Source organism: Lathyrus oleraceus, chromosome 4 (assembly GCF_024323335.1).
Source record: "Lathyrus oleraceus cultivar Zhongwan6 chromosome 4, CAAS_Psat_ZW6_1.0, whole genome shotgun sequence".
Classification (NCBI taxonomy): domain Eukaryota; kingdom Viridiplantae; phylum Streptophyta; class Magnoliopsida; order Fabales; family Fabaceae; genus Lathyrus; species Lathyrus oleraceus.
This window is the reverse complement of record NC_066582.1, coordinates 264920323-264933034: the sequence shown is the minus strand read 5'-3', so window position 1 is coordinate 264933034 and position 12712 is coordinate 264920323.

Genomic DNA, 12712 nt, shown 5'->3' with positions numbered 1-12712 from the left:
CTTTTTCATAGATCCATCATCATTCAAATAGGCTGAGAAAATATTTTTGTATTTTTTGAATATCAAAAACTATTTAAAATGAATTAAAAATAACCAGAAGAGAGAAAATTCACAAAAAATATCAAATGATAAAATAAAAAATATTAAAAATCATTTTTAAAAACTAGAATTAAAAAGAGAAATAATGCAATTGGTCCAATATTTTTTGGAATTAAAATGAAAGAGTTATGAATTTTTGAAGTTAAATGAAATAAAAGAAATAAAATGGAAATTAGAAAAATCAGAAAAAAGGAGAGGCGTTGGATCCAGTTCATTAATTGACCTGGCAGATCAGATGGATCTCAAGCGCGCGCCTACCAAATGTCTTAGTCAAACGCGTCACACAATGCATTTAAAAAAAGTCATAACAAACAAAGGTCATGATTCAATCTGGAAAATAGATCAAACGGTCCACATGCAATCTAGCAATGAGACGGTGGCCAGCGCCACCGTCTTCTCCGGTGAACTCCGGCGAAGCTCAAAAAATGCAGAGATTCAAATGTTCATTAAAATGGACGATCCAGGCACCGTTCGAAAGGTGAAGTGATATACATCACTCCTATATCACTCACTTCCACTCTAGATTCTCATTAAGAGAGAAATCAGAGATGGAAGTTTGGTGATGTCCAACTAGACTTGCTCGATTTCAACAATTAAGCATACAACAATGATGCCTCTATAGAGAGGACTTCAGAAAACACAATATCAAGTTCAATAGATCAAAGAAATAGGAGATTCGAAGTAAAAAATAGTTGATCAAAACCTTTAGATTGTGAAGCTTTGAGTCCCTTTCCTTGGTTCCTTTTGCAAAACAGAACTTCAATGGATCAGATGATGAAGGTTTGGGAACTTTAGATCTGGAAATTCAACCAAATGCAATTGAATTTCAGATCTGAATTTTTGAAGAAAGATGAACTTAGTTCCTTTGGTATGGTTGGGGATTCACTCTTGCAGCATTTCAGGCGCCCTTAGGTTGGTTAATTATGAAGCAACGCACATGTATTTATAGCTGGAAATGGCTGAGTGCATGAGTTTACTCGTGTGCATGGCAAATGGATTTCTCCATGCATGGACTTGTGTGATCATGTGGAAGGCCTAATGAAGACTGAAACAAGCTGCTGAGTTCATATGAATTGCAAATGGACGTGTACATTAAGTATAAACAGCTCATGCATGGCAATTTGAATGGAATTTCACAAAATGCACTTAATCTTCATGTCTTCGAAAATGGTGCTTCCAAACTCCAAATGCTACCTCATGAGTAATGGTTAGAAAGCTTATTGCATAAGGAACAAATGATATGTTGATCAAAATTTCAATTTGGTCTTGGAAATTAGTGAATTTTGAATTTAAAGTGTAGGGTGCAAAACATGCATAAGTGAAGTTTCCAAATTTGGCCAATGTTCAAGCCCTTTTGTCTCAATGATGTAAGCTCCAAATGATAAAACCTTCAACATGAAAGTTGTAGATATTTTCAAGTCAATCAATTTGGACTTAAATTTTGCGTCATTTAGATTTTTAATGAAAACGTTATGGGCACTTGAAGTAGGACTTTTTTCCATTTCAATGCATTTGGCCCAAAGTGACCTATAATATTTTGCATTATCACATGTACTTCTTTTGAGATTTTGAAATTTTGTTCAACATAAAATTTGAAGTAGACACAATAATATTTCCAATGCATTAAGTCTCATTCCAAAATCATGAAAAATGAATGAGTTATGTTCTTGGGAAGTTGACCCAAAATTAGGGTTTCAGTCAAAATGACCTATAATGTCTTGGAATGGATGATGACCTTCCAAGCTTAAAATCCAATTTTGATGAACATGAAAGTTGTTCATATTGTCCTTAAGAACATTGTTTTTCTTGGTATCATCTCCATTTGACCAACACACAAAAAGTTAGGTCTCAGTGCATTTCAAAATAGTCAGATGAATTGACTGATCAATTTCTCAAGTTCACAACTCATATCTTGATGAATTGATGATTGAGGATACTCAAAATAGTTCAAATATTCATGGAATGATGAATTAAAGAACTTCCCTTGATTTCATTTGACCATGGGCTAAGGTTGCTTCATGAGCAAGGCACAGTTGGTACACAAATGAATTAGGGTTTCCTTGGGACACAAACCTCAAACCCTTTGATTTGCTTTGATCAAAATGATGAATTGAGATACTAGGGAGGCATATCTGATGGATGAGATCTTTGGGAACCATTTCCATGATTGCCTTCATCTTCTCTTGGCCATATCAATGCACAAAGGATCACCTAGAAGCTTTTAGATCTTGTGACTGCTCAAGCTACAAACAAAAGATGTTAGTGACATATTTTTGTGCTTTTGGTTAGTAAACAAAATGAGAAAAGCAATAATATACAATTCAAGCATGCTTGGTGATCTCAAACCACTCACAAGAGGTCCCACCCAAAGGCAAGGGGAACCAAAATGCTTATGATCCTTGAGGCTTTGCAAAATGCAATGTTATGATGCCATGAGGAATCTTAGGGCCAAAATTGGGGTCTTACAGGAATGTATTAGCACTCCTCACATCAGTTATACTCAACGGGATCCGTTTTGTTTGTTCTATTCTCGATTTGGTGCGATATCTAAAGATTACTCATGAAAGGATAAAGGGAAAGGAAGGAATAGATAAAGTGATCGGTGAGGATTAGGGCCCTCATGTCTATGCATTCTTATAGTGCACTAAGGAATTTAGAGCTCTGTAGTACATAGAACTAATGGTGGGAGATGAAAGAAGAGTGATAAAGGTATCATTTGAACCTAAGGATAATGTTGTTTGAACTCATAGTATAGGTATGTATGAACCAATGAGGAAACTGACATCAAGCCAAAACATAGTATAGGTACTTGTATCGAATTATTTATTAATAATAAAAGGATTTTTCTTTATTATGTTTGTTTAATAAAGTCCCTAGAATAGCTAGTCCGTTTAATGTATCAAGTATGACTTAATCATGAGATCACATTAAACATAAGGACACTATTCTTAAAGTATCTGTAGTCGAGCTTTATTGTGAAGTGGGATAACATTAAAGCATGAAGACTATTATGTTTATAGAATGATGATCACATCTCATGGATCATGGATAAGGAGTTATCAAGTCTTAAACATAGGTATGAATATTAAGAGTAATATTTATACTGGATAGACCCGCTATGAGAATACGATATAGAATGTTATGAAAAGTGTCATAAGTTATTCTCATGGTGATAATGGTGTATACCACCCTTCGACCTGAAACCACTATGGACCCTAGATGTAGAGTCGAGTGCCTTATTGTTGATCAAACATTGTCTGTAATTGGATGACCACAAAGACAGTTGATGGGTACTCCACGAAGCATGCTAAGGGACATGAGTGACCTAGATGAAATTTGCCCATCCTGCGTAACAGGATAAATGTCTATGGGCCTGTAAGACCCTAATTTTGTCCCTAAGATCCCTCATGGCATCATAACATTGCATTTTGCATTGCCTCAAGGATCATAAGCATCTTGGCTCCTTACCTTTGGGTGGGATCTCTTCTTGTGAGTGGTTTGAGATCACCAAGCATGCTTGAATTGTATATTATTGTTTTTATTATTTTAATTACTAACCAAAAGCACAAAAATATGTCACTAACATCTTTTGTTTGAAGCTTGAGCAATCACAAGGTCAAAGGCCTCTAGGAAATCATAAGCACAAAGGTATGGCCAAGAGAAGATGAAAGCAAGCATGGTAATGGTTCCCAAAGCTCTCATCCATTAAATATACCTCCCTAGCATCTCAATTCATCATTTTGATCAAAGCAAGTCAAGTGGTTTGGGGTTTGTTCCCCAAGGAAACCCTAGTTCATCAGATCATCCACAATGCCTTGCTCTTGAAGCAACCTCAGCCCATGATCAAAAACAATCACGGGAAGTTCTTTAACTCATCATTTCATGCATATTTTAACTTATTTGTGTGCCCTCAATCATTAATTCATCAAGATATGAGTCATGGACTTGAGAAGTTGATCAGCCAATTCATTTGACTATTTTGAAGTGCACTAAGACCTAACTTTTTATGTGTTGGTCAAATGGAGATGATTACAAAAGCAAAACTGTTCTTAAGGACAATATGAACAACTTTCATGTTCATCCAAAATTGATTTGAAGCTTGGAAGGTCATCTCCCATTCCATTACATTATAGGTCATTTTGAGTGAAACCCTAATTTTCTGTCAACTTCCCAAGAACATAACTCATTCATTTTTTATGATTTTGAGGTGGTATCAAATGCATTGGAAATATTAAGATGTCTACTTAAAATGTTATGTTGAACAAAATTTCAAAATCTCAAAGGAAATACATGTGATAATGCAAAACATTATAGGTCCCTTTGGACCAAATGCATTGAAAGGCAAAAAAGTCCAACTTCAAGTGCCCATAACTCTTTCATAAAAAATCCAAATGATGCAAAATTTAAGTCCATTTTGATGTTCTTGAAACATTATACAACGTTTATGTTGGAGGTTTTTCCATTTGAAGCTTTCATCATCAAAACAGAGGGGCTTGAACATTGGCCAAATTTGGAAACCTTGCCTTTGCATGTTTTGCACCTTGCACTTTAAACTCAAAATTCACTAATTTCCACACTTCAAATGGATTTTTTCCCAACATAACATTTGTTCCTTACATCAAGACCTTTCCAACCATTACTCACATGCTCATGTTTGGATTTGGCAAATGGCATTTTCGAAGAGAAGAAGTTTTAGGCATAATTGTGCATAACATGTTGGAACTTATTGTACAAGCTTGTGCATTGCTAATTACACGTCCATTTCAGTTCAATTATGCCTCAGATTGCATTTGGCATTGAATTTGGGTCTTTTAAATGATCATGCAAGCCCATGCAAAGGGTATCCATTTTCCATGCACACGGATTGAATCACACTTGCCTTGCCTCTCCATCTATAAATAAGAGCATCATTCCATTCAATTTTCATCCATGAATCAACCTGAAGTGCTGCAGAAATCAAAATCGAGCCACACCTAAAGGAACTATTTCAATTTTCTTCAATTTCTCAGATCTGAAATTCAACTAAATCAGGTTGAATTTCTATATCTAAAGTTCCTAGACCTCTCTCTCATACTCCATTGATCTTCTGTTTGGCCAAAGGCAGCAAGGAAGCAAGCTTAAATATCCAGAATTCAAAGGTGATCATCAACTGGTTTTCTCTTCGAAACTCATTCCTCTTTGATCTATTTGCCTGGCCAATGTGTTCTCTGAAGTCCTCACTTGAGAGGCAAGCTAGTGAGAGCTTCAATTTCGTGTTTTATTGAACTGCATTTTTTATACCTGAATCTTCCAGCTCAGATTTCTTACTCTATAGGAATTTTGAGTGTGATTCAAGGTTACATGGGTGATGTACATCACCCCAGCTTCATTTTGATATATGGATCATGAATTTTGGTTGAGGTTTTTGAACCTGCAATTCTGGCAGGAGTTCATGTACTCACCGTAGAAGATGGTGGCGCTGGCCACCGTCCCATTGCCAGATCGATCCTGGACCGTTGGATGCTTTCTCTAGTTTATATCACAACTGTTTGATCTTATGACTTTTATTAAGTGTCCATGTGATGCGCTTGAGTGAGGACCATGGTGAGCGCGCGTTTAAGATCCATTAGATCTGCCAGGTCAATTAATGAACTGGATCCAACGCCTCTCCTTTTTCCTGATTTTCTGAATTTCAATTTAATTTCTTTTATTTCCTTTTTTTTCAAAAATTCATATCTTCTTTATTTTTAATCAAAAAAATATGGGACCAATTGCATTCTTCTCTAAATAATTTCTAGTTTCTAATTTTGATTTTTTTTTTTTTTTTATTTTGTCATTTGATATTTTTTATGAATTTTCTCTTTTCTGGTTATTTTTAATTCATTTTAAATAGTCTTTGATATTCAAAAAATACAAAAATATTTTCCCAACCTATTTGAATGATGATGGATCTATGAAAAATATTCTCATCAATTTTTTAATTGATTTGAGAATTATTTGAGATTTTAGTTCAATTAGGTTACTTTTATTCATTTTTAATTGATTAAAAATAGTTTCTGACTTTTAAAAATGCTGAAATTTTTTGTCAAACCTTGTTTGACCTTGTTGAACTTGGGATAAATCACTTGGACCTTTCAAGGTTGATTTGAAGTGATTTTGAAGTTTGACCTCTCTTTTATTTTTAATTCAACTTTATTTTAATATTAAAAATGCCAAAAATATTTTGCTTATTGTTTGACCTCCAATCTTCATCCCATTTCTGGTTTCTCATTGCTTGACTTTGACTTTCAATGTCATTTGGTCAACACACATGGATTGGTACATTTTATTCCACCTTATGCATTTTATTCTTTCCATTTCCTTTTCTATTATTCATCTCTCCTTCTTCTTCTTCTTTTTCTTTTTGATCAATGAGTTGAAGGTCGATAAGTTAGCATTGATTAGGGAGACTTAATCTTCCTTGATTCAAATCTAATTCATCTTGATCAATTGATCAAGTGAATGGCTTTGCATTAAGGATAGGTTGTTTCCTAAATCATGCAAAAGACTTAAACCAATACAAGATCAATTCTCTTCTTCTTTTGGCATGGCAAGTTGTTGGAACTTGGTTCACTAATCAAGACTTCTAACTTGTGTTGTTGCCTACATTATTATTGACTGGCCTCAGATAGTTGTGACTTCTACATAAGTCCAATTACGATTGCTTAACATAGCGCTAAATTTGTCTTATGGCACACTAAATACTAACATTAACCATTAATCATTAACATTTACTTTTTGCACTTTACATTTATGCAATTTATCATTCTTGCACATATTATCCATTTGCTTTTTCCTTTGCTCATTTGAGTACATGTTTATGTTAATGCCATTTACCTTTTGCTCACTTGAGCGTATAATTGTGTATATACTATTGTGCTTGTGTTTTGTTTTGATTATTGTGAACCAAATGCAAAGAATTGGACAAAATGGACTTAGACTTTACGACCTTCCCTATGCAAAATGGAGTCAAAGAGCAACTAGGCCTCATGCCTTTAGAGTGCTATAAATGTCAAAGAGCAACTAGGCCTCATGCCTTTAGAATGCTTAAAGCTTGAAGATGAACAGTGAAAGGACCATATTCTAAACTCCCTCTTGTCCATTCTTTGATTGTTAATAGAACCTTTTGATGTGTGTGTTTCTTTGTGCTAGGGATTTTCACTTCAGCCAAATTGAGGAACCATTACCATGAGCTCCTAAGAGAGAGAGATTCAAGATACATGGAAGAGCCTTCCAAGAATTCATTTGATTGATGATTGCTTGAGTTTATGCTTATGTGATTGTTTATTCCTAAGGATGGGAGCAACTTGGATCATCAATATGATCTCAAGAGAGGAACTCCTTTTGTGGTTTTGTTCTTATCCCTCACCTTTTGCATTGTTTAGGACTCCAACCATTCTTCTTCTTCCCTCCACTATAACCCAAGCCAAAACTTTTTTGTGCAAACATTTAACAATTGTTTTTAAACATTAGAAACCTAAGCCTTATGCTTTTGATTTTCAAACTCTCTTTTCATAATACTTATTTTGAATTGAATCTTTAAGTCAACTTTGACCATTTTGTGAATACTTTTCATTGGTAAATACCACTCATTCAAATATCTTTTTGTGGTTTCAATGGCCACTCTTCTTAATCACTCTTTCATAACCTTTAGCTATTAGGTTTGAGTTATCCTTGAGGTAGATGTAATACTCACCTATATCCTTAGTGATGGACAATGAGTCTTCCATGCTTATTATAGGGTTAACCTCTCACTAGCATGTTGAAGCTATCCTCACATGGTGGATTTGTGGTTTTAGGTTGAGTTTTCTCCCTTGGATAATAAAAGACCTTAAGGCTTTTGGATCAATCAATTCACCAATTCATTTTGAGATTTTTACCCCGAACTACGAGGTTTTGATCCTAATCTTTTTTAAGATGGTACGTAGGCAATGGGTTCATCCATCCAAACACAAATGTAAATAAACTTGTATTTTCTCTTCTCATCTCTTCAATCATGTTTGCACAAACAAATTTTTTCACAAGAAACACCAACCTTACAACAAATGTGAAAAGGGCTCCCTAGGAGTACCTAGGATGTTTTGGGTGCCTAACACCTTCCCATTGCATAACCAACCCCCTTACCCAGATCTCTGACTCTCTTTTACTAGTTTTTGATTCGATAAAACTTTTAGGTTTTTGTTCGCTTTCTAACCATTCCTTTGGATAAATAGAAGTGCGGTGGCGACTCGACTTGTATGATTTACCTTGGATTTAGTCAATATCTCTAATGGTAACGAATACCCCGCTACAGAAAAGTGGCGACTCTGCTGGGGATATGCAGTCTTCAGTGGGTTTTGCCTACTTTTCACCTTTGTTGTATTGTTGTGTATATTGTTTTGTGATATATTTTTGTGCAATTTGGGATTACTGTATTGTATGTAATGATTGAATTGCTTGAACATTAATTCTTTGTATGCTTGGTGATCTTGGTGAGATGAGTTCTATACCCGAACTCGAGTGCATTTAGGATAGGAGAATGGCGTAGTCTTGTTGACTTGTGTGGAGTTATTCCTTAGCAAGTTAAATTGCAAGCCCATTCACTTGGTGGAGGTCATATTGGGATCAATAATGTCACACAAGTAGTTGTGGTTAGACATTACTCTTTCCAATATAGACCTTAGAAGTCAAGGACCTTAGTTTACCAAGCCCATCTTGGCTTATTCTTAGGATGTAGTGTGAAAGTCGTTCAAGTGTAAGATTTGATACGATTGTTACGCGATACTACACTCATAAGTCTCTCTTGAGAATATTTTTGGAATACGAGTAGTCGTTTCTCCGATAATATCCGAAAGATGGGATGATGACTATGGGAACCTCTTGTAGAACATGTTTGGCAGGTTAAACCCTAGTACACTCCTTTTGGGTGGTTCTTAACCGAGACTCTATGCTCGTGACTCGCAACAAACCCTTGATTTGTGGTTGATCCGTTTATGTATCCTTAATATCAATGGAACTTGGGTGTTGATAGGGTGTAAACCATAATCCACCAAAATGGATGACTGATATTAAGGATAACATGATCCATCCCATGACCTTTGTTTGGTGTGCTTTGTTTGATCCTTGAGTGTGATTGTTGCATTCATGCATTCATGCACCCATTTGCATCGATATCATTAATAATGAAGAAAAATTTCAAGGAACTTAAGAGGTCTATTTGCAAATTTTCAGACATGGAAAAACAAAGAAGGAATACAAAGAAGTACAATTTCAGACAACCAAATTTGAAAGAGTTAAGGAATTTGACATCCTATGTACTAGATCCCTTGGGTTTCAAGGCTCGTTTTGGGAAGCTTCTTCCTCTTCTGACTACTCAGGTGGATGAAGGATTGATGAGTGTATTGGTGAAGTTTTATGATCCTTTGTACCGTTGCTTCACATTTCCAGACTTTCAGCTTTTGCCTACGCTTGAGGAGTATGCTTATCTTGTGGGTATACCAATTCTAGACCAGTTGTCGTTCAATGGCTTGGAGAGTATTGCTACTTCTCGAGAGATAGCTGACATGTTGCATATAGATGAATCTCTGGTTGGTGCTCATATGACTACCAAAGGTGGAATTCAAGGTCTCCCTTCTGAGTTCCTCATTGCTCAAGCTACTATGTATGGGTTAGTGTTGTTCCCCAACATCGACAAGTTTGTGGATGTGAACGCTATTAGGATCTTCTCTACTCTTAATCCCGTTCCGACTCTGTTGGGTGACACTTATTTTTCTTTGCATATGAGGAATGCAAAAGGTGGTGGTGCCATTGTGTGTTGTTTGCCTCTGTTGTATAAGTGGTTTATTTCTCACTTACCACAGACAATCGCCTTCAAGGAGAACAAGGGATGTCTACGGTGGTCCACGAGACTTATGTCTCTCACTAATGATGATATCTCTTGGTACAACCGTGTGTATGATGGTGTGCATATTATCGACTCTTGTGGTGAATTCTCCAATGTACCTCTTCTTGGTACATGTGGTGGGATTAACTACAACCCTGTTTTGGCACGTCGTCAGCTTGGGTTCCCCCTAAAGGATAAACCCAATAACATTCTGTTAGAGGGTGTGTTATTTCAGGAGGGTAAAGATCCCCAAGGCTTGAAAGCTAGGATGGTCCGCGCCTGGCGCAAGATTCATAAGAAAGGAAGGAATGAGTTGGGTCCCAAGGACTGTGTCGCTTTGGAGCCTTACACTGCTTGGGTTAGGAAGAGAGCTTCTAAGTATCTCATGCCTTACGAATATCTGAGACCTACACCTTTGGTCGTGGCTGGGCCTTCAACCCTCCCTGATCAAGGAGTAGAGGAGTTGAGAGACGAAGACCGTTCACGTGCTTGGATCTGCGAACGAGAAGAGTTGCTTCAGCAGATTAAGGAAAAGGATGCTTGGATCGAGTTCCTCGAGCATCAGGTTATTGATGATCCTAATGATGCATGGACTTCTCTACTTCCTCAGTCTTCCAAGTTCTGGAAGAGGAAGTACGATCGACTCGCCAAGGAGAAGGCAGATATGGAGGCATCTTATCTTCCTGTGTCCCGAGCGTTAGATTATTGTTTCTAGGGATCCATAGGATGATTGTTTCCCTTTTCTCTTGTATGTGGTTACCAATGTTGTACTTCTTTGATGTAAAACTATTTTCCAGATATTAGTGACAAGATACTTTCATATATGATAAGTGTTTAATATTTCCAAAATTTGCAAGTAGAAGCCTAAAGTTCCTTTGAAATAAAAAATAAATCATATGCACAAGCATTGCATGCATCATGTGCATAAGCAGGTTTTGTTCCTGATTTCCCGTTCTATGGTCTAACTCGGTGTTCTTCATTTATTTTGAAGACAAGCTGACTCACCGGTACTACACCAGAGCCAATTCTCCAAGACTGATGGATCATCTAGAACAAGAAAACCACGAGCTGAAGGAGGAAGTAGCCAGGTTGACTGCCTTGATGGAGTCATTCTTGGCCGCTCAAAGCCAATCTTCTCCAACGCCATCAACTCCTCCCCAGAGGACGGTCATTTCTGAGATCGTGACTTCTATTGTGCCTGCTGCAACGGCTCATTTCGCACCATCTATGCCAGTTGGATTCCCCTGGGGAATGCCCCCCAACTTTGTACTAGAGGGTTTCGCCCCTACTCTTGCTTCTCTGCCAGCATCTAGCCCGGTCCTTTCAGTGCCACCTCCTGTTGTGCACACGTTACCAAGGGTCGAAGATACCATCTACCACTCTGAGCCATCTGAGGGCCCAGATGTTTATGAAAAGATGGATGATATGAAGGACCAATTCCTTGAGCTTCGCAAGGAACTGAAAACTTTGAGAGGGAAAGACCTCTTTGGTAAAAGTGCTGCTGAGTTGTGCCTTGTGCCCAACGTGAAAATCCCTATTAAATTCAAAGTACCTGACTTTGAGAAGTATAAGGGAAACACATGCCCCCTCAGCCATCTTGTGATGTATGCTCGCAAGATGTCGACGCAAATTGACAATGACCAACTGCTCATCCATTATTTCCAGGACAGTCTGTCCGGTGCCGCTCTCGGGTGGTACATGGGTTTGGAGAGTTCGAACATCCGATCTTTCAACGATCTTGGCTAGGCCTTCGTCAAGCAATATAAATACAATGTGGATATGGCTCCTGATAGGGACCAATTAAGGGCGATGTCCCAAAAAGAGAAAGAGACCTTCAAAGAATACGCCCAGAGGTGGCGCGAATTGGCAGCTCAGGTAGTGCCTCCCCTAGAGGAAAAAGAGATGACCAAGATCTTCCTGAAGACCTTGAGCTCGTTTTATTACGAGAGGATGATAGCCAGTGCTCCCTCAGACTTCACCGAGATGGTGAATATGGGAATGAGATTGGAGGAGGGGGTCCGTGAATGACGCTTAACTCGAGACGAAGGCTCTTTGGCAAAGAGATATGGAAGCTTTGCGAAGAAGAAGGAGGGAGAGGCACATGCCGTGTCTTCCCATGTCAAAAGAAGACCCTCTTTGAAGAGGAAGATTGCTCACTCGGTCAACAATCAGCATCAGGTGGCCCATATAGCACCTGTTTTCAGGGAAGCTCAACATTATCAGCAACCACAAACTCAGCAATATCAACAACAACAACGTCCACAACAGCAGGCCTACCAGCCTCGAAATAACAACAACAATGCCAGCACCAGCTATGAGAGGAAGAGGGTCACCTTTGATCCAATTCCGATGACTTATGCTGAACTCTATCCGTCGTTGATCGATAGAAAAATGATCATGTTGCGAGACCCTCCCACTGTCCCTGCCAATCCCCAGTGGTGGTACAAGCCCGAACTTCATTGCGTGTATCATTCCGGTGCTCCTGGACACGACGTAGAGAACTGTTATCCCTTGAAGACCAAGGTGCAAGACCTTGTGAGAAGTGGGATTTTATTTTTCGAGGACGTAGGTCCGAATGTAAAGAAGAACCTATTGCCCGAGCATGGGAAGTCTGTCAATATGGTCCAGGGCTGCCCTGGCAAGTACAAGGTGAAATATGTCAGTCATATCCGGCAGTCGCTGGTTGAGATGCATAGATTGTTGTGTGACTATAACCATTATGAGCATCACCAC